Raw genomic sequence first — 24,500 nt, 5'->3', positions numbered from 1 at the left:
AGGAGTACCAGCAAAGCAAGAGGCCAGCCCCACAAAGGTTCTGAGCACTCAGCGCTTCTGCAATTACCTAAAAATGGACTGTATCTAAATTAGTGGGCTCTTTAGCTTGGAGTTTTCTCTGATAATGTTGAAGTAATCTTTTTCTTTTCCTTTTTATTTAAGTGTGTCCTAAAGGATAAGTACATGGGAAATATTCCTGATTCTTTATTGTTTACTTCCGTAGAGTATAATTAATTTCTGTGAAGTCTTAAGAAATTGTAACACAGGATATAATAGTTATTGCATTATTGAATATTATTGATGTATTGCTATATTTGTCTAGTTGTTGAATGCTTGCCACAGACATGGAAAAATCTGTAATTAGATCTCTGGGCTAAGGAAAAAATAGCGAACTACTAATTAAGGCAAGGCCAGGAGCTAGCACATATCATGAGAACAATCCTTCCCGTCCTTTCTTTTGTCCTTCAGCAGATACATCATCTGTTAGACATTGTTATGGGTGTTGAGGACCAGCAGGCACCAAGACAGACCAGTAACTACCTTCTGACTTACATATCTGCTTACTATCTTCCATCCACCTATAATGTCATACAGCTAATCATTGATTATATTTGCTTTCTTCACTTGCCTTTCTCATTTTCTTGTGATCTGCCAAAGATTGTAACTCCAGTCAATGTCATTGCTTTCTTCCAGCAAGTGGAGAAGTGACTGCATGATATATGTATTTGTAACCAATAAACAAGGGACAGTGTTCTTGTTGAATAGGAGTGCTGTGCTAGATAGGAAGAAATAAACATGGACAACTTAATGATCCCTCAGAGTGGTTAGATAAAAGATATTTGTGTATATTCCCATCTTCTCAGAATCAGAATTTCAGGTTTGCTTTGTGTTGATTCCCAAGAAGTGACGTCTAAAAGCCCTAACAACCATTCGCATAAGAAGGAATAGTGCTTTGGCTTTTACCATTGTACAGTAGTGAATGCTATTGTTTAGTCAACTGTATACAATTGTCAGACATGTAGAAATCATCAGTGTCTCCTTTTAGGGGTGTATAAAATTGTCTTGAACCTTAATTGCATGTGTAGAAGAAGGGAGTGCAGCATCACTGTCATTGCTGAGATCTACGAGGGGCCAAATAATTAATACATCTTTCTCTTACATGTTCTGATCCAATTGGGTGATACAACAGAGGAATAAACCATATGTGGGCCAAAATATCACACATAAATATTAGGCTGAGGAGGGATGTTGCTTATTTCTTTAGGAAAATGTGATCCTTAGTGAGACTGGCCTCAAATGTATGGCAATTGGTAAGGGTGTATATTGGAGTGACAACCTGGGTTTCTTGCATGCTAACGGTTGCAGGTTCCAAAAGCAGAAAAAGGGTGATTCTCAGTGCATAAGCATTGTTTAGGACTCTGCTTGCTTCATGTTTGCTGATGTTACATTAGGCAAAGAAAGTTTCAAAATGAACCTAGGTTTGAGAAACATCTTCTACCTCTTGATGGATCTGTGAAGTCACATTGCAAAGGTGTGGGTGTATGAAAAGAAAATATTTGTTGCCAACTTTATATTCTATTGCAATGTGCCTGCTGATTACAAATGTTAACATGTCTCCTGCATGTCTTCACTTTCATTACAGGATGCCAAAACTGTCATCTAATTATAGAATTAAGATTGAAGTCAGGATTTTGTGATTTGCATTATATCTGGATGTGGCTACTTTTGATCTAGAATCTGGAGAAACAAAGGGAAAAGTTATATTCTACATGACATCAATATACAATGGTGATACAGGAATAGGATGACTACAATAGACACTTACACTCCAAAAGTGGAAAAACAGGAGATATGTAACTGTCACTGGTCCATAACAATTCTGAAATCTTGCTAGGAAAAATATTGCCTGTTGTCCCTACTCTGGAGGCAGGGAACATTCCATGATTAAGGCACAGTAGTATTACCCTGAAAGCTGTTCCACAGCACATTGTACTCTTCTGCTTAATGGAAGTGGTTCCCTGGTTCATTGTTGTCAGTGGCCTGTAGCTCCATTCTCTGTGTTCTTGGCCGAAAGCATCTTCCCTTTTTCATTAAAAAAAGAAATGACTATGCTTGAATAAATAACTTGCTCAGACTGCTTCTTGCCAGAAAAAAGCTGGGGGGGCCAGAAGTCTTTTTTATAGTTTGACCAATATCTGGCCTTTTAAGCCAAAGTAATAGTTGTTTTGCTGGTACAACCCTCTTAATCATTCTTTGGCTTTCTGTGTAATAGATTTAATAAACTTAGTTTTAGTAAGAGTCATATAATTAAAGAAGTATCTCTCTCTACAAATATATTTACAGTTATTTTTGGATTGGGCTTTTCTGAAGTGCTCTTAAGATATCTAGAAATCTTTTGTCTAATTGAGATAGTCATTAGTCATGCCTTAAATATTTAAAAAGTCTAATCAAAGGACATTATAGCCACACCATTAATTTGACTTTTACCCTAAGACCATTTCTTACATTAGAAAGTTTTATGGCTAGGAGACTAGAAATGAGAAAAAAAAAATTCACATATAGCCAGTCCTGACCTCTCTATATTTTCTCCAAGTTTTTCCTGCAAACTCATCTCTAGGTCTCTTTACAAGGTAATGTAGATTGATTGCTGAAACATGGGTAAGTGAGGGGGAATAAACTTTGACCTTATTTTCTCCTCTGAAGAGCTCAGAAAATTATTGGGGTACATAGCACCTGGATGGTGCTGCAGAGCTTGGCCCTTATTTACACTCCTCATCAGATCTCAATGTGAAGAGCAAAGGCCAAGCAGAGAACTAACCAAGTACAATACATACCAGGGGTGTAGTTGAGAAATACAAAAGACCCCATATAAATGAATGGCATTAATGTGAGTAGGAGGGAGCACACAGTACCTAAGATCACGGGCTCTGGAATCAGAGATTTGAGGTCTCAAGCAAATTATTTCACACCCTTGAATCTCAGTTTCTCAAACTGGCAATGAAAATCGTATTTACCTCAAGTGATTGTTGTATGTGGATTATTAAAGGATTTGGAGAACATTTATCCTGTCCTTAATGAGACTCTGGACCAACTATGGTCTCCTTGTTATACAGACTACAATATATTAACAAATTAATACTCCTTAAGCAAAGAAGAGTCATTACTTCCCTGAGGGTAAAGAACCTTTGTGTTGGCCAGAGTAACAGTGTTTTAGGGAAGAATAAATAACAGACACAAATTTCATGTCTGTTTTCAATGTCTTTTCTGTCTCTCTCTCTCTCTCTCTCTCTGTCTCTGTACTTGGAAAATAAGTGCATTTTCCTTTTGAGTCTATCAAGATACCAAGACATCTACTTGTAAGCAAGGACTAGTGGGAGTGAACCCCAGAAAGACTTATGGCTGTTAGTTAATTTAATCATTACAATATACCCCTGTTCTTTCAGCCCTAAAGATTTTTAAAATGACCAGGATACATTTATAAATTTTCTGAGTAAATGGGCAAAATTTGAGGCACCAATACGAGGCTGTTTGCTCAAATTTGCTTGAAGTTTCTAGTTTCAGATAAAGGAGGGAAGGCAAGCTCAGATTTACTACTACTACTATTAGTACAAAAAGTTGCTGACATTTATTAATCACTACTGTATGCCAGTATTATTCTAAACCCTGGGGGTAATGTATAATCTTTCGGTAGATATTCTTGGTGTCCTAAAATTTCTTTCTGAGATTAAAAACATTTAAGACCTTGTGGTGTAAACAAGAAACAGGACAAATTTTGTTCAGAACCCAAAATAGGATCAAAAGAAATAAAAATGAGTTAAACCATTATGCATGATGATTAACACATGCAAATTAATGCATAAATGTTATATATTATTACATTTACATCTGGTCTAATTTAATAGTTTGCAACAAGTTACCAAACATTCAAAGAAGAATGAATACTGATTCCTCTTAAGCTCTTCTGAAAAATTGAAGAGGAACACTGCCAAACCCAATTTATAAAGCCATTTTCACCCTGATACCAGAGTCAGACAAAAACACCACAAGAAAACTACAGGCCAACATCCCAGAAGAGTACTGATGCAAAAACCGTCAATAAAATACTAGCAAACAAAATTCAGCAACATAGATACAAGAATAATACACCAGTGGGATTTATCTCTGAGATGCAAGGATTGCTTAATCCATTGCAAATCAGTAAATGTGATATACCACCTTAACAAAATGAAAGACAAAAACCACATGATCATTTCAATAGATGCAGAAAGATCATTTGGCAAAATTCAAAATCAACTCCTCATAAAACCTTTCAACTAATTAGGTATAAAAGGAACTTACCTCAACATAATAAAGGCCATATATGAAAAGCCCACTGCTAACATCTTAATCAATGGAAAAAAACTGCAAGCTTTTCCTCTAAAATCCAGTACAAAGTAAGGATGCCCACATTTGCCACTTATATTCAACATAGTATTAGAAGTCATAACCAGAGCAATTGGACCCAAAAAGACATCTGTACTAGTCTGTTCATGCATTGCTATAAAGAAATAATGGAGACTGGGCAATTTATAAAGAAAAGGTGTTTAATTGGCTCATGATTCCACAGGGTGTACAGGAAGCATGGCTGGGGAAAACTTAAAATCATGGCAGAAGGCGAAGGGAATGCAGGCAGTTATTTGTATAGCCAGAGTAGGAGGAAGAGAGAGAGAAAGAGTGGGGAGCTGCTACACACTTTTAAACAACCAGATCTCACGAGCACTCACTTACTATCACAAGAGCAACACTGAGGTGGAAATCTTCCCCCATGAGCCAAACATCTCCCACAGGTCCCACCTCCAACACTGAGGATTACAATTCAATGAGATTTGGACAGGAACACAAATTCAAGCCGTATCAACATTTAAATCAGAAATAAAGAAGTAAAATTATCTCTGTTTGCAGATAACAATTATAAAAGTAGGAAACACTAAAGACTCAACCAAAAAATCCTGTTAGAACTAACAAATGAATTCAGTAAAGTTACAGGACACAAAATCAACACACAAAAATCAGTGACATATCTGTACACAAACAAAAAATGAGCTATCTGAAAAAGAAATTAATAAAACTATCTCATTTACAATAGCAATAAAAAGAAAAAAATACTCAGGAATTAACTGAACCAAAGAGGTGAAAGACTTGTACAATGAAAATTATAAAACACTGAAGAAGAAAAAAGAAAATGATAAATGGAAAGACATTCATATGAATGTATTGGAAAAATTAATATTATTAAAGTGTCCACACTATCCAAAGTGATCTACAGATTCAATGGAATCCCTACTGAAATCTCAATGATATTCTATACAGAAATAGAAAAAACAATCCTAAAATTTATATGAAACTACAAAAGATCCCAAATAACCAAATCAATCTTGATCAAGAAAAATAAAGCTGGAGGCATCATACTTCCTGATTTCAAAATATACTATAAAGACTACAATAATCAAAATAGTATAGTATTGGCATAAAAAACAGACACATAGACCAACAGAAATTAAGGGATCCCCAAAATAAATCCACCGGAAGGTCAACTTATCTTCTACAAGAATGTAAAGAAAATCCAGTGGGGAAGTGATAGTTTCTTCAACAGATCATGCTGGGAAAACTCGATATCCACATGCAGAAAAATGAAATTGGACCTTTATTTCACCCCCTATAAAAAAATCAACTCCAAGTAAATTAAAGCTTTAAGTGTAAGACCTGAGAACATAAAATTACTGGAAGGAAACATAAAGCAAAAGCTTCTTTACATTGGTCTGAGCATGAATTTTTGGATAGGACACTAAAATCCAGACAACAAAGACAAAAAATACAGATCAGTTCTTTGAATTAAAAAGCTTCTGCACAGCAAAAACAAAATAAAACAAAACAAAAACCACACACACACAAAAGTAAAAAACCTTCAAAACCAAAACCAAATAACCCCCCCAAAACCCAACATTGGATGAGCAACTTACAGGTTGAGAGAACATTATTTGCAAACTATATCTGATAAGGGTTAATATCCAAAATATATAAAGAACTCATACAACTCAACAGCAAAAAAAAAAAAAAAAAAAAAAAAAATCCCCCAAATAACCTGACTCAAAAATGGGCAGAAGAATAAATAGACATTTCTCAAAAGAAGAACCACAGATGGCCAATAAGTATATTAAAAAGTGCTCAACATCGCTTATTATCAGGGAAATACAAATCAAAATCACAATATCACTTCACACCTGTTAGAATGGCTATTATAAAATAAAAGATGTGTTGGTAAGATGTAGAGAAAAGGGAGCACTTGTACACACTGTTGGTGGGAGTGTAAATTGATATAGTCGTGAAGGAAAACAGTAGGGAGATTCCTCAAAAAATTAAAAATAGGGCTACCTTAATAATTCAGCAATCTTACTTCTAGGTATATACCTGAAGGGAATGAAGTCATTATTTTATAGAGCTATCTGCACCCCAGTGTTCACTACAGCCTGATTCAACAATAGCCAAGGTATGGAAACGACCTAAATGTCCATCCACAGATTAATGTATAAAGAAATCTCACAACACACCACACACACACAAACACACACACACACACCACACTCACACAAACACACACACACGGGGGGGGGAATATTGTTAAGCCCTTAAAGGAGGAAAATCCTGCCATTTGCAACATGAATGAAAATGAAGGACGTTATGTTGAAGGGAAATAAGCCAGAAACAGAAAGACAAATACTATATGATTTCACTATATAAGGAATCTCCAAAATAGTCAAACTCATAGAAGCAGAGAGTATAATGGTGATTGCCAGAAGCTAGTGGGGAGTGGGAAATGGGGAGATGGTCAAAGATTAGAAAGTTTCAGTTATGCAAGATGAATAACTTCTGGAAATCTAATGTACAGCAATGTGATTATAGTTAACAATACTGTATTGTATACTTGAAATTTGGTAACAGGTAACTCTTACATATTCTCGCTGTGAATATGTGAGCACACACACACAGGTAATTATCACACACACGAAGATAATTATGGGAGGCGATGGATATGTCAATTAGCTTTACTGTGGTCATTATTTCACAATGTATATGAATATCGAAACATGAAGTTGTACACCTTAAATACATACAATTATTTGTTAGCTATACCACAATAAATCTGAAAATAAAAAAGCAAGTTACATTCATTGCTTTAGAGCTGTGCTGTTCTATGTGTTTGTCCTTATTCACCCCTTTTTTCATTTGAATAAATGTTGAGCATCTATAATACCAGCTACTGTGCAAGATGTTAGAAATTTGTGAGAACAGTGTAGCCCTTGCCTCCATGGGGCTTACATAAAAGCATGAGTACTTGTGTATGTATGTATATGTGTATGTGCATACACGTGTATATGTGTAGATGCATACATGTGTATATGTGTATATGGTAGAAATGTATGCTGCTGATAATTTGCTTAAAATAAAGGATGATTTATATTTAATCCTTCAGAATATGGTCACAAACTGTCTTGGCTTATTTTACATCTGGAAAACAAGGGGAAGTAATCTCTATATATGTTTCCTCTCTACCATTTTTTGATTCTCAGTATTTTGCATTGTGTCAGAGTAATTTACCCGTCTTCTCATGATATACCCAATGATGGTAAAGTGGGGTTGAATAAAGGTCAATTTAGGTACTCAGAATATTATGTTTCACAGAGGGACAGCTGAGATAAGGCAATCTGAATGGCTGCCTAGATTCATAAATCACAACCCTTAGCCAATTCACATCTCTCTGAAATCTCTGACCTGCCAAAATTAGGTTTGTCTTCCTGCATGAATAATTTATATTTTCTGGAATGGAACCGGGAATGGCTTAGTAGAAAGGGTCAATAACCAATCATGTTATTTTGGGCAAATGATTTAACCTTCTGGGGTATGTTTCCATTTCTCCAAAAAGAAGGGATTGGATTCTACGATGTGTAAGTAATTTCACAATTCTATGGTTTTATAATTCTAATTCTTATAACCATACTTAGAAGTATTGTACTTGCTCTGAGATTTATTGTCAGTAATTTAGATGGTGCCAGCAATTGCTTGACCTAATGGTTAAATTGAAGGTCTTATTTTCCTTCTTTTCTATGAGTTCCTATTTCAAATATTCCTAAACTGCATGATTTCTAGTTGTATAACACATGTAACAATTTCTTTTTTGAATAGTCCCCATATCTACAGTTATTATTTTTGGCAGGGGATATGCCATCCACATATCTCTATAGGAAAGCCCTGCCTGGAAATCCAGAAGACTTGAGAGTGCATTTTTTTCCTACTTTATTGGCAATTGTTAAAGCACACAATGTTAATTCTGCTAGTTTCAGTTCTTCCATCTGTAAAATGGAGAAAATGATTCTTACCTACTAGACATGTTGTGACCAAATGAGATAGTACATGAGATAATATCTTGTACAGTGCCTGATACACATGGGTTTCTCTAAAAACAGTATTTTCACTCTTTTTATGGAGACTAGACTCATTCTGGCAAGCTTGGGAGAAAGTGTACCAAATAGGTATAAACTGGGGTTCTTGAATCAGCAAACATGGATTGGTACATACCTTGTAATAAAAAAGTCTTGGAAAAATTATCTAACAAGTCTAAGCCTACTTTCCTCATCTTCTTGGGGTTTCTGGAGCTGTCTTGATCTGTGGGTTTGTTTTCAATAAATTTTGGGAAAAATAATCAGCCATTATTTTTTCAAATATTTTTTCTGTCCTCCTTCTGTCTTCAGGGACTCCAATTTTTCGGCTAGACTGCTTGATATGGTTTCAAAGGTAACTGATCCTCTCTATATTCCTCCTTTTCCATCTTCGTTCTCATAGTATTTCACTGTGAATAGTTACTGTGGTAATTTCACTAATCTCTTCTGCTACAGAATCTCATCTGAAGTTAATCCTATTCATGGCTTTTAAAAAAATATTCGATGTGGTATTTTTAGCTCTAGGAAGGGGTTCGGCAAACTATGGCTGATGGGTGTGCCACCTCTTTTGTGAAATAAGGTTTTATTGCAGCCTAGCCATATCCTTTCATTCACATATTGTCTATGATTGCTTTTTGCCGCAAGGTCAGAGTTGAATGGTTTATTGTTTAAAAATGCTAATGATCACCCCCGCCTTTAGGGAGTTGTAATATTTTCACTGTGGAGGGTCTTGCCTTGATGTAAATGGCTGCTGACTGACTGGGATGTTGGCTGCTGAAGGGTGGGGTGACTGTGGCAATTTCTTAGTATAAGACAATGAAGTCAGCCACATCAACTGACTTCCTTTCATAAAAGATCTCTCTGTAGCATGCAATGCTTTTTGACAGTATTTTACCCACAATAGAACTTCTTTCAAAATTGGAGCCAATCTTCTCAAACCCTGCTGCTACTTTATCTCCTAAGGTAATGAGATATTCTAGAATCTTTGTTGTTATTTCAACAATATTCACAGCATTTTCACCAGGAGTAGGTTGCATCTGAAGAAATACTTTCTTTCCTCACCCATAAGAAGCAACTCCTGGCTTTATCATGAGATCACAGCAATTCAGTCACATCTTCAGGCCCCCCACTTCTAATTCTAATCCTCTTGCTCTTTCCATCCCATCTGCAGTTACTTCCTCTACTGAAGTCTTGAAACTTTCAAAGTTTTCCATGAGGTTTGGAATCTTTTGAAATTCCTGTTGATATTTTGACCTCCTTCTATGAATCACAAATATTCTTAATGGCATCTAGAATGATGAATTCTTTCCAGAATATTTTCAATTTACTTTGACCAGATCTATCAGAAGAACCACTATCTATAGCTTTATGAAATGTATTTCTTATATAATAAGACTTAAACGTTGAAATTACTCCTTTTTCCATTGGCTGCAGAATGGATATTGTGTTAGCAGGCATAGAAACAACATGAATCTCTTTGTACCTCTACACCAGAGCTGTTGGGTGACTAGGTGCACTGTCAATGAGCAATAATATTTTGAAAGGAATCCTTTTTTTTTGAGCAGTAAGTCTCAATAGTGCATTTAAAATATTCAGTAAACTATACCGTAAACAGATGTTCTCTCATCTAGGCTTTGTGATTCTATTTATAGAATGCAGGCAGAGTAGATTTAGCATAATTCTTAAGGGCTATAGGATTTTTTGAATTCCAAATGAATATTAGCTCCGACTTTAAGTTACCAACTGTATTAGCTCCTAACAAGAGTCAGGCCTGTCTGCTGAAGCATTGAACCCAGGCATTGACTTCTTTCTAGCTATGAAAGTTTTAGATGGCATCTTCTCCCAGTATAAGGCTGTTTGATATACATGGAAAATCTGTTGTTTTGTGTTGCCACCTTCATCAATTATTTTAGATCTTCTGCATAACTTGCTATAGCTTCTACATTAGCACTTGCTACTTCATCTTGCATTTTTATGGTATGACGATATACCATTTTGCATTACATGGTATATTTTTATGGCTGCTTTCCTTCAACCTCATAAACCAATCTTTGCTAGCCTCAAACTTTTCTTTTGCAGCTTCTTTACCTCTCTTAGCCTGCATAGGACTGAAGAGAGGGTACTTTTCTGGATTAGGTTTTGGCTTAAGGGAATATTGTGGCTGGTTTTGTAACTGAATACAAACTCAGCTGCTCACTTCTTGCAAAGTCAGTAACATGGACAAAATGCAGTGAAAAGAAAGTGACTTTATTCCAGAGCTAGTAGTGGGAGAAATGGCCAAGGCTCATACCTTAAAGGAACCATTTCAAACTTTATGCTGAGGAGAGGGGCTTAAAAAGGGAACTGGGAATAAGAGGCATGTGGGGAGTAGTGCTGGGTACAAGGTCTGTGTGTCTTGTTCTGGTAGCTATCTTGAATCGTGGTCCACCTGGAGTGTGGTCTGGGGCCATATCAACAATGGCTGCATATTGACTACCACCTCGCGATAATCTCTAGAATTTTGCAGCTTGGGCTCCATTCCTGGTCTGTCTCAAGGTTAGCCCCTGGAATTTCTAAGTAAGCACATAATTAAATACGAGTATATAGTTAGGTAAATGTGCATGGTGTAACATAGTGTAGAGTGGGAAAGGGAGGGAAACAAAGAGTTTTAAAGTATGTTTTAGCGTATTTTTTTAAGGCTAAAGAGGGAAGAAAAGGTTCCTGTTGTTTGCTTCAAGGTTACATCTTGAGAGTAGGGAGGAAACAGAAAAAGAAAAAAAAAGGTTTTAAAATGTGTTTTGAAGCTAAGCTACTGAGTTACAGTCTGATCTTCTATCCAGACCACTATAATCTTCCCTATGTCAGCAATAAGGTTTTGTTTCTTATCATTCTTGTATTAATCAGAGTAGCACTTTTAATTTCCTTCAAGAATTTTTCCTTTGCATTCACAGCTTGGCTAACTAGAGCAAGAGGTCGAGCTTTCAGTCTATCTTGGCTTTGGTCATGCCTTCTTCACTAGGCTTAATCATTTCTAGCTTTTGATTTCAAGTGAGAGACCTGTGACTCTTTCTTTTGCTTGAACACTTAGAGGCCTTTGTTGGGTTATTATTTGGCCTAATTTCAATATTGTTCAGTCTTAGGGAATAGGGAGCCCTAGGAGATGTAGAGACGTGGGGAAACAACCAATCGGTAGAGCAGTAAGAACACACACAACATTTGTCAATGAAATTCACCATTTTGTATAGGCAGTTTTCGAGGTGTCCTGAAAAAATTACAATAGTATCATCAAAGGTCACTGATCACAGATCATATAAAAGATGTAATAATCATGAAAACTTTTGAAATTTTGTGAGAATTCCCAAAATGTGACACAGAGACACAAAATGAGCACATGCCATTGGGAAAATGGTGCTGATGGACTTGCTGGATGCAGGGTTGACACCGACCTTCAATTTGTAAAAAATGTGGTATCTGCAAAGGACGATAAAATGAAGCAAAATAAAATGAGGTAATTCTGTAACTGGTAATTTTTGACTGGATGTCTGATGTTGTAAATTTTATTTTGTTGTTTGCTGAATTTTAAATAATGTTAGAATTTGTTCTGGCATGCAGTTAGTTTACAGGAATTAGGTAGATATCTTTGAAGCTTTATTTAAGCATTGGTAAGGTAGGTTTAGATTACCTTGCCGCATAGGGCAAATTTAGGCTCACAACCAAAGTAACATACTTGTGAGTATTCTACAGAATAGACCTTGCATTACAAGGTCTTTCCACTCTGCTGTGGAGACATAAATTACTTTCAGCCCTGTTTGTATTTCAAATGTTTTAAAGTGTTTCTCTAGCCTTGGGTATTTTCTTGTCACACATGAGCAGGTCAATACTCAGAGCCTCAACTAGACCCCTCTGCAGATCTCTGAAGTTCTCCCTGTTTAGCTTCTACCTCTATAGTACCATATTCTTCTTAGCAAATTCTAACCATCTTTATTCCTCTAACATTGATCTCTGGTTCTTCAATTCAGTGAGACCACTTGGGCTCTGTTAGGGTTCCATCTTCCTAAAAGGTGGTGTGAAACTGCCTCTGGAGTAAGCTGATGCATTCAGGGCTCACTCAATTTGTTTCCCTTTTCTCAGAGATTACAGTCCTGTGATACTTGTTTTCCAATAGCAGTCTCATCTTTTATAATGATTGTTATAGGTTTTGTCCAATCGTCTAGTTGTTTAGGGCAGAAGAGATTATTCAATCCCCATTATTCCATTTCTACCAGAACACAAAAGTCTCTTAAACTGGTCTTGTGGTTCTCAATAATGTTCTGAAGAGTTAAGATCATTGGATATAGGACCTCTGAATAAATACAATGTCAATTTTGCAATATTTGTAATATAGTACATATGGTTTTATACTTTACTTAAAATTAAGCCAACAGATTTCAAATCCAACAAGTACAACGTCAATTTTGCAATATTTGTAGTATAGTACATACAACTTTATACTTAAAATGATTTATACTTAAAATGATTTATACTTAAAATGAAGCCAACAGATTGCCATGCAAGTGACAAGTAGTATACGGTCATTAATAAGCCAGACTCTGTGGGTTGTCTAGTAAAATTCTTAAAATGAAAGGCTCTGAAACTCTTTGTTTCAAGGTCTATGACTTATTATTTTTATTGTATTGGATACCTTTTCTGCATTTTTCTGGGTTTCAATTTTCCATCTGTAACAGTAAAATAATAACACCTCATAGGGTTCCCATTAAGATTAAAAGAGATAAATTGTGTGAAGTGTTTAGCATAGTATCTAGACTGTAAATACCAAATTAATATAAAATATTATTATATTGTTGCTGTTTCTGTGTTGTTATTGAGAAGTTGGTAATTTGTTATGTTGAAGATGAGTTTGTAAACCTTTACATCCCTGCCACACCTAGACTCCTTGGCAATCCTTCACACTTTATGTTTTGGGTGAGAACAGACCAATTTACTTGGCATAACTGGTTGGACCAGCCCTTAGGGCACCAGCCAGTGGCAACCATGAATAGGCTTGGTATAATAAGCCAAGCCTAATGAGATGGTCCTATTTAGATGGGGGTATCCTGACCCAGTCATATATCCCATCCTGGTGTGGTGAATGCTCTGATCCTTCACCTAAGTGCCATTTCTCTGCTGCTGGGAACATTGGCTGCTGACAGCGTACAACTATTTCACTCACTGAGCACAGCCCTCCATTGCAGGGAAATGTTTCAGCCAGCTTATGTCATTTCCCAGAGGCTGACGCGTAACCAGTAACCAGCTGATGTGGTGCTAAAGGGCCTACTCCCATCTCAATTCAGAACAATACTCAGAGTCCATTCCATTTGCAGGGCTGCCCTTGGCATTGCCTAAGACTTCAGTTGCAATGACATCACAGGTGTTTCTCTGTTCAGTCCTGCCTTCCTCAATCCTTTATGCAGGCAACTCCTGAGAATACTTCTCAATAAACTTTCTGCAGAGAGCTTATTATCTCAGAATCTTTTCCTATGGGACCCAATCTAATACACTTGGGGAGCATGAATGTAAGACACACACAAATAAGAGAATGCTGTATTCTGAATGCTGACAATCCGCTACTCTCACCCTTTGTGAGACTTGACATAGGCCAATTAGAAGTACTGAGATAAAAAGTTGTACAACTGCTAAGATGATTTCTATGTCCTTCCTTCCATGGGTTTCTTAACCACAACCTTCTATGGTCTTAACAAGTCTGTAAATGTTTTCTATTTTTAATCTGTAAGACTTTTATAATACATGTGTTCCTAAATACATTTTATGCCTGCTGAGTAAGAGCTTAAAGAGACAGAAAGGTTATAGAGAAAGTGTAGAAGCAGAGGCAACTAGCACAGTGCCTTCTGAAATTCAAAAAATGATAGCTCTAGGCAACTTAGTCATCAGTCCTTCAGATGTTCCTAGCTAAAACTGAAGGGATATAAGTGTGATTATTCAATTAACAGGTTCTTCCATTATGAGACAATCTGCATCATATAAATCTAACTTTGGGAGCTCTCATCTGAAGTAATCAAAAACTGTCATTAGCAAATGAGAAACGTTTGCATTAAGGTTGGCTATGTGTGTGTGACTAATGTTAGTAATGACCACAAATATAAGTGTATTAGAACTGGACTGTTAGCATATACCATTCAACATGCTCAGGTTTTTATGTTATTTCCAATCACCTTAATACCAAAGGAGTTAATGAACATTATGGCACCAGAACTGGATCAATTAGATTTATTGGCAGGAAAATTATACTCATCTTTCTGGAAAATACTGATTTTAAAATTTGTGCATGCCCAGTTTTCTTTTCTTTTTTTCTGTGTAGGGACATATACATCTAATAGTCAATGGTTTTTGTGAAATTATTTGTAAGAAGAGTCAAACTCAGAAAGCCCAGGTTTAATACTACACCTTTGTCAGTGCTTATTCCTCATGTCATCCCAATTTTCATCAATATAAATTCTATAAGTCATCAATTTGTTAATCATTTTTCAATGTTGGATGTAGTGAGAAATTGTAAATGCTTTTGTTGTGTACTTTAGTATGAGAAAAATTAATGATTGCCTTGTTTGGCAAAGCAGTATACTATAACTGCTTCTTAATTTTGGTATATACTGTATCATATTTTGTACTATTTTTTCATATTTGACATTATTGAAATATGTAGCATTCCTTTAATTTGGGAAATACTTGTAGAATTGAACTTTGGTTCATATAATTAGTCTTATGTGCATAAACTCCAGATTAATTAATTAAAACCTCATGGTAAATTGCTGGGCTATCATTAGAATTTCCGTTCCTTATTCCCTTTGTGACATGTTACCAGGGAAAATTCACTGCTTTGAATAATAATGAGCTTGAGACAAATTTAGCTTTTGAAAGCTGATTAATGCCTTTCCTTGTTGTGAACACCTAATTTATAAGACACCTTTCTTCCCTTTTATAAGGAAAACTTAATGTCCATTATTCCTTGAATTTCTACTTATTAAGTATTGAGATGTGCTAATTTATATTGAAAATATTAATATAGATCTAGTGGTGTAGATTTATTGGAGCTGGTAAAATATAAAACTATATGTGAGGTGATTATATTAATATGCTGCTAACTAAAATTATTTGACTTTTTGGAGTCATATGAACTAAAACTATTAAATCCATCACATATTTTCTGGTAGTTCCAAAAGAAGTGATTGCTCTAGCTCTATATGTTAGGGCTATATACTTTTCAAGGTGTAGTGAAAGCTTCTGTAAATGCCTTGGTGACCTTTAGTGACTTTATCATCACAAGCATTATTGTACACACAAATAAATGGAAGCCAGTCCCACTATTTATGTTATTGGGATGAGAATGGAAACAAATTAAGACATGAGTTTAAGGTGCTACAAGTTTTTAAGAACAGTTTTTATCTATAAAATAAACATAGGATTTCTTAACATTTTTAGTGAGGTGGCAGGTTTCTAATAATATTAATCATGATCATACTAGCAGAAGCCAATAATTGGTAGAAAGCAATTATGCTAATGACAATGATAAGAATTATGGCTTATTTAACAGTGAATAACATTTACAGTAACAATAAGCTAAAAGATGATTTATACGAATAAATCAGTTGACAAAAATTTATAACAAATTTTAACAGAAACACGAATTAGGTAAGAAATAAAAAGAATGTGCGTGAATAATACCTGGCTAAAAATTGCTTGTCAGTTGTCAAATGATACAAAAAGACTTTTACAAAAATGAAGACTCTGCTGAGATGAATTCCCTGAAGTTGGTAGACAGAACAGTTTGGAATCGAATGATATCACAGATATGATGTAAGGGACTTCTCTTGATTGTCAAGATGTCAGTACTCAAAAGCATCAGTACCCTTGTAGGGTTTCAATACTGCTATTTAGTGGATGTATGGTCCTAGTAATTTATCCTTGAGTTCTTCCTAAAAGGCTGTGAAAATAGAGCTCCTTGAGGGCCTCTATTTGTGTCCAAACAAGATGTTAATAACTCTACATACCCTCTTACAGCCAAACATTCTATATACTGAATCCTATAGTAACTGCAGGCCGAAGAGGTATTTTTGTGTCAATGTGGGTATATGTGTTTGGGTATCTTTTTGGGAGACTAAGAGGGTGAAGAGAGGGAGGGGTATTGTATTAGTCCATTGTCATGCTGCTAATAAAGACATACCCAAGACTGGGCAATTTACAAAAGAAAGAGGTTTAATTGGACTTACAGTTCCACATGGCTGGGGAAGCCTCACAATCATGGTGGAAGACAAGCAGGAGCAAGTCACATCTTACGGGGATGGCAGCAGGTAAAAAAAGAGAGCTTGTGCAGGGAAACTCCCATTTTTAAAACCATCAGTTCTCATGAGACTAATTCACTATCAGAGAACAGTGCAGGAAAGACCCACCCCCATAATTCAATCACCTCCCACTGGGTTCCTCCCACAACACGTGGAAATTGTGGGAATTACAATTCAAGATGAGATTTGGGTGGGGACATAGACAAAGCATATCAGGTATTAAAGTTCATTCTTTGATTCAACTCTTAAAATCATAATTCAAAGTCATTAGATAATTTTCACAACTATATCAAATTCCAAAACATTTTAGTGTTTAAATTTGATGACCACAGGAGCAAACATTAAATCTAAGAACTGAAAAACAACTATTGTTCTCAGGAAGAAAGAATAATACTTGCATGTCTAGTGATAGATTACCTCTCTTCTCCATTTCCACTACTTCTACACTAGTGTAGTTCAGGTGTAGCCTTAAAAGTTTCTCGATCGTCTTCTTATTGTCATATTACTTGCTCAAAAATATCTACACCCAACACCAGAGTAATAATCCTATTTTTGACTCTGTTGTTTCCTTCCTGATTCTCCAAGGCTTCATGACCATAGACTACACACCTTAACTTAGCATTCTGAGTGTTCCACAAGTTGGCCTTCCTAGTCCGATCTCCTATCTTGCTAGATAATCTATGCTTCAGCCAGTCCTAACTCCTATATCTCAAATATGCCTTGTTTTTTTTTTCTGCATGTGGATCCTTTGCATGTTCTAAAAAGATCCTATTTTACCCTCCCACTGTACTCTCCATTTTCCCCATTAAAATCCTATTTATTTTTAAGGTTACGTTTAAGTTTCTTTTCTCCATGATCTCATTCCTGTTCAACTGAGTAAAAGCAAACCTTTTGAAGTTTTAGAACATTAGGCAACACACAGGCTAATATGAGGTCACTTGACGTATTTGTATAAATTAGAAAAACCACTCGATTTGAGCAGAAAGTCCTGAAGGCACACAGCTTCGTGAGCAAACAATCACTCTGAGTGAATTAGAAAAAAGTCTCTCTCAATCTTTGCAGATTTAGCTCCTTGCCAGTATGTATGACTTACTGATTAGAGATCTGCTAAGTTTCAGTTCTCTTTACTGTCACTATCTAGCTGAGTGGGCTTGAATATATTATTTTACTGCTCTAGATTTACTTTTGTCATCTGTAAAATGGCAATAATAATATGGAGTTCATAGTGTTGCTATGAATATGATAAGAGATAATAAAGGTAAATTAACAGCTTGATATCTGGCTCATAAACTCTAATCATTAAATTGCATTGACCATTACAACAATTATGTGTTATGTTACCACCTTTACTCTCAAGGCTCACTTGTTTTTCTCCTTAAAGTTTCTGTATATTAAATATAGTTATAGACACAAATACATTTTTATTTATATTTGACTGAAATGTTTACTGATGTTCATTATCAAGTCAATATGTCATGTAAATGTTAACAGTACCACATTTCTTGAACCCTGATGTTATTTTCCTCTGCTGTTGACATCAGCTAGACACATGCTGACATGAAATAAATATGAGGAATATAGGAGTCTCATATTAATACCCTGACTTTGATTTAAAGTTATGACAGGTTTTGAGAAAGACATTTATTAGCATGATCCATCATTCTCATTCAATTACTGAAAAAATTTTCTATTTCCTGAAAGAAAATTTGTGAAAAAGTATTAGATTACCAACCACAAAAATGTCAAAACCACCTAGTTATCTAAAAAAAATGAAAAGAAAAAAAGGTGATAGAGATGATTATCTTACACAATAGCAAAGAAAAAGGCATTAGCCTTGACCCATGGAGATTGCCTTCAAGGCATAAAGGTAATTTATTTTTCCAACCTGGGCTCATTCAAATCCTCTTTTCTGGCAATATTGCTCCAGGTTATATGCAGTGGGCCAAATTCATATCAGACTTTTAACCTCTCCAGAACACTTTGCAACTGCATGTATATATAGGCTTTGAGTGGCGCTTTTCCTATTTTGTAATTGGGCTCTTCATGCTGAGAAACCCCTGGGGGATCGGGGGATGGCCATAAAGATGCCACGTAGGGGGAATTGGGCAAAAGGATGATTTCTGTTACACATTAATATATTTGCATGAGGGAAATGGGATTGACTTCAATATTTTGGCTACATTTATATTTACAAAATGTCAAAGCCGCTATGAAAAGGTAACATTTCGGGCAATTATCTTTTATGTTTATGACAATCATTTAGAGGTTTACAGATATTTAGATACTTCCAAATTTGGTAAGGCTGCCTGATATTCTTGTCTATTGTGGATAAGAAAAATGCAAAGTGAGCATCATTTGATTCTTGAAAGCTTGCACTATGTATATGATAGAAAGAATAAATGTAGTGAATATATTTAATCAGATACATGGAATCACTTCATTTTTATTTTATTTTAAATTATTTTATATTGTTTTATTATTTCAGATAAGAATTACAGAAAGGTGATGAAAGAGTCAAAGCTTGTGAGAGGAACATTTCTTATATAGAATAAATCTATTTTATAAACCTCACCAACAGTTGAATGTCAATAAACTTGATACTTAACCACATTAAGTTCCTCATGCGCTTCATGAATCCTTTAGCAGTTTCAGCAAAACCAGAAGTTTGAATCACCAACTTTATTTTTACTAATGAAGTCTTCATATGCCACTCTCAGTGTGTATGATTCAATCTACTTTCAGAACTGAAAAATAAATATGACTTTAGGCTATAAAATAGCTTGTCTATTTTTATAGAAATGAGAAAACAATATAAAAGGGATTCTAAATCATATAATGTAGAAAATTTCCATCCTTTGAAAGTATACATTTCAGCTTTTCCAAATGCTAAGCTTAATTGAGCTAAAAGTAGCATCTAGCATGTATCATAAATTTAGTTGTGGCATTTAAAAATTTTTTTGAAAAAAATTATAAAATGAAAATGCTATTGCATTATGGAATAATGCTTTTACATTTTTTAATGTTTTGTGGTTCCCAAGGATTTTTCACATAAATTATTTTGTATAATTTTTGTTATGACTTTGTGAGATGGGTAAGGCAGGTATGGCTTAATAATATTTGCTTTTGTCAATGTAAATCCTCTTTTAATCAAATCAACTGTCATTTATATAAATGTAATTTATAATTAATTCTTTTTCTGACATGGCATTCACTGCTCTGGTAACTGTACCTATACTTAAATAGCACTGATGAAAATAAAAAGCTGGAGATGTAATCATTCTATTGTCATCCTTTTGTTACTTTGATTTGGTTCCTTTTGCATTTTCAGCCAGTGATTTGTAACTGAGATTTACAAAATGTGACCAGCACTCAGTAGGTGGCGCTAACGAGACATACAATATTGAATTGTCAACTCCTATTGCCACAGAGGATTTATTACTGAGTTTAGTAATAAGGATGTTGGGAGTAAAGGCAGGCTGATTGTACTGTCTCTCCTTTGAGGAGTGCAGATGCCACATCCAGTTATTTGAGAGATTTATCCAATCCATGCTTTATATTAATTTGAGCATAATGTTTATTGTTTCTTGTCTACTTCATAATATTTGAAAAAAATAAAGCATCTTTTCCCACTGAAAACTAAGCCTAGTTGTTCACCTATATGAAGTGCTTTCCTGACATATGCTGCAAGAAGAGAAAAACTAGATTACATTGTGGTGATTCTGTTAAGCATGAAATATCGAATTCAAATGAGATTCTTGGGAGCTATTAATCGCTTAGAAATTAGAATCCTGCTTATCTTTAAAAAATACCTAGCAGGTTATTTAACTGGTTATTTACCAGTTTCCCATTCAGGCCAAGTGTTCCAAGTTTAAAAATTACTATTTTCTTTTTCGTTTTGCCCATGCTGGTCTCGAACTCCCAGCCTCAAGCGATTCTCCCGACAGCCTCCCAAAATATTGTACAGGAGTGACCCACTGCACCCAGCCAGAAAATTACTATTTTTTTACTCTGTTAAACATTTGGAATGAAAATCAGATGTGCTGTGGCAATTAAATAGATATTTTGAATAAGCAAATGCTACTTAATTAGAAAGGGTTGAAGTATTTGCTTACCTTATCAGTTTAAGAATTAAGCTACAAACATGACATTCGCTTTTGGATTGGGGAGAGCCCTGATGGTTCCTGAACAAGTTATTTGGGAGCCATCTTACCAAGAAAGAAACAGCTACATTTTAAATGGGAATTCAGAGGCGTTTACTTAAAGCGTACTAATGCATGTTCTCTGGTCACCTTTCTAAACAGATTAAATCAGCATTGACATTTCTGGTACCCTAAGTTTTTCACTATTCAATTTTCATCCAATAAAAACCAATCTCATCTCACTTCTATGTTTCAATTTGCATAAAATGATTTATTCACTTTTTTATAATCCTATTTGAAACCAGTGGATGAATAAAACTATTTTAAAGAAGTTCCCTCAAACATGACTAAGGTTAAGAGGCAAATACATAAGTGACAAGCTAGTGGTTTTTTACAAGTAATATTAGTAATTGGAAAATTCAGAGAAATCATATTATTATATAACCAAAGCAACTTTTCTCACTAAGAAAATAATTTAATTTTGTTTGGGTTCCAACCAATCAGAAATTATGATTGTTGTATTCATTGCCCCTTGCTAATATAAATGACCTCTTCTTAGCTAACAGGTTTTGTTGTGTAGGGTGGTATAAAGGCTAAGCCTGTGTCTCAGTGATTTCAATGTGTAAGACACTGGGTATGTCTTTTTTTTTTTTTTTTTTTGAGTTGGAGTCTCACTCTGTTGGCCAGGCAGGAGTGCAGTGGCACGATCTCTGCTCACTGCAACCTCTGCCTCCCAGGTTCAAGCAATTCTCCTGCCTCAGACTCCTGAGTAGTTGGGAATACACGCGCATGCCACCACTCCTGGCTAATTTTTGTATTTTTAGTAGAGACAGGATTTCACCATGTTGGCCAGGCTGGTCTCAAGCTCCTGGCCTCAAGTGATCCATGTGCCTTGGCCTCCTAAAGTGCTGGCATTACAGGTGTGAGCCACCGCGCCCAGCCAGTATGTCTTATTTGATCTATGTCTAATTCGATTTTATTTTGATCAAAGCTGTTAAAGAGACTGACGTAAACTATATTACCCATTTAGAAACCTCCGTAATTAGTGGGGTTCTCATAGATTTTCTATAAACAAACTTGGCAGTTAAGATGAAAAGCTGATGATCTGGGCAGGTCCTCCTCCACCTCCTTCTCTTTCTTCCTTTAGTTAACACCTTTGTAGATATATCATTCATATCACATGCCATTTACATATTTAAAGTGTACAATTAAATAGTTTTTGGTATGTTCACAGAGTGTGCAACTGTCAACACGGTAAGTTTAAAAATATTATCACCCTCAAAAGAAAATCCACATCTGTAAGCATTTTCCCCCAACTCCCCTAGTCCTAGGCAACCACTAATCTTTCTGTCTCTTTAGATTTGCCTCTTCTAGCATTTCATATAAATTTCATGGACTCCATTTCATATAAATGTAATCATACAATAGTGATCTTTCAAAATTAGCTTCTTTTACTTAGCATAATACTCTCAAGATACATCCATATTATTGATTATTGATTCCTTTTTAATGCCATCCAATATTCCATTGTATGAATTTAACATGTTTTATTTAATCCATTCATTAATTGATTGGACTTTTGGGTTGTTTCTACTTTTTGACTATTATGAACAATTCTGTGATGATGTGTATATAGGTTTTGTGTAGACATATATTTTTAATTGTATTGGATATATACCTAGGATTGAAATTGCTGGATAATGTAGTAATTTTATGTTTAGCCTTATGAGGAATGGCCAGAATGTTTTTCAAAGTGGCTACACCACTTTAAATTTCCACTAGCAATGTATAAGGGATTGAATTTCTTTATATGCTTGCCAACACTTTTTGTGTGTGTCCATCTATTTGGTTGTAGCCATCTGTCTTAGTTTGTTCAAACTGCTATAACAAAATACCTTAGACTGAGTAACTTATAAACAAGAGCAATTTATTCTTCACAGTTCTGAAGTCTGGGAAGTCCAAGATCAAGGAGACTTGTGGTGTCTGGTGAAGGCTCATATCTATATATGGTGCCATTTTGCGGCATCCTTACATGTGGGAAGGGGCAAAAAAAACTCCCTTGGGCCTCTTTTATAAGGGCATCAATCCCATTTGTAAGGTTTCTACCCTTATGACCTAATCACTTCTCAAAGGCCCCACCTCTTAATACAATACCCCTAGAAATTAGTTTTCAATGTATGAATTTTAAGAGAGTAACAAGCATTCAGATCATAGCATTTCATCCCTGTAGTCATCCTAATGAGTGTGATGTGGTAACTCACTGTGAGTTTGATTTGCATTTCCATGATAGGTGATAATATTGAGCATCTTTTCATGTGCTGATTGGCCATTTATATATATTTTTTGGAGAAATGTATTTCTTTCTCTTTCCAATGAAGACCTGGGGTACGTTAAGGAGATTAAAAAAAGCATCTTTTTCTTACTTCTGATGTTATATCCTCGAGTCCCAGTGACTTTTGCAGGTGCTCACCATGGGTGCAAGTGTGGAAGGGAAATGTGGGATCAGAGCCCCCGCACAGACTCCCTGGTGGGGTACTGCTTAATGGAACTATGAGAAGGGGGCCACTGTCCTCCAGAGCCCGGAATGGTAGATCCACCAATGGCTTGCACCATGTGCCTAAAAAAGCCTCAGACTCGCAATGCAAGCTATGAAAACAGCTGAAGCAGGGAGCTGTACCCTGCAAAGCCACAGGGTTGGAGCTGCCTAAGGCTATGGAAGCCCACCTCATGCATCAGCGTGACGTGGATGTGAGACATGGAGTCAAAGGAGATCATTTCAGAACTTTAAGGTTTAATGACTGCCCTATTAGATTTCAGACTTGCATGGGGCCTGTAGCCCCTTTGTTTTGGTCAATTTCTGCCATTTGCAACGAGTCTGTTTATCCAATGCCTGTACTCTCACTGTATCTAGGAAGTAACTAACTTGCTTTTGATTTTACAGGTTCATAGGAGAAAGGAACTTGCCTTGTCTCAGATGAGACTTTGGATGTAGACTTTTTGGTTAATGCTGGAATGAGCTAAGAATTTGAGGGACTGTTGGAAAGGCATGATTGGTTTTGAAATGTGAGGACATGATATTTGGGAGGGGCCAGGGGCAGAAAGATATGGTGTGGCTCTGTCCCCACCCAAATCTCATCTCGAATTGTAGTTCCCATAATTTCCACATGTTATGGGAGGGACCGGGTGGGAGGTAATTGAATCATGGAGCGGTTACTTCCATGCTGTTCTTGTAATTTTTCTCACGAGATTTGATGGTTTTATGAGGGGCTTTTCCTCCTTTGCTCGACACTCCTCTCTCCTGCTGTTAGGTGAAGAAGGATGTGTTTGCTTCCTTTTCTCTCATGATTGTAAGTTTTCTGAGGCCTCCCCAGCCATGCACAACTGTGAGTCAATTAAACTTCTTTCCTTTATAAATTACCTAATCTCAGGTATTTCTTTATAGCAGTGTGAGAACAGACTAGTACATAACCTTACTGGTGTTTCCTTTTATGTAAAAAGTGATTTTTATCATGCTGCTTTTATTATTTTATCATTGCTTGTGAATATTTTTACTTTGATACGTCTAAGTGTAGGTT

General features: G+C 35.8%; 1 protein-coding gene across 2 annotated transcripts in view; it reads left to right on the top strand.

Annotated features, from left to right (window-relative positions):
* The window catches only part of NMBR (neuromedin B receptor), a 68,195-nt gene that overhangs the window by 9,619 nt on the left and 34,076 nt on the right, over positions 1-24,500 (top strand). The window lies entirely within an intron of this gene.

This window comes from Symphalangus syndactylus, chromosome 2, assembly GCF_028878055.3.
Source record: "Symphalangus syndactylus isolate Jambi chromosome 2, NHGRI_mSymSyn1-v2.1_pri, whole genome shotgun sequence".
Classification (NCBI taxonomy): Eukaryota; Metazoa; Chordata; class Mammalia; order Primates; family Hylobatidae; genus Symphalangus; species Symphalangus syndactylus.
Note: the sequence above shows the minus strand (reverse complement) of the source record. Positions and strands in the feature narration are given on the sequence as shown.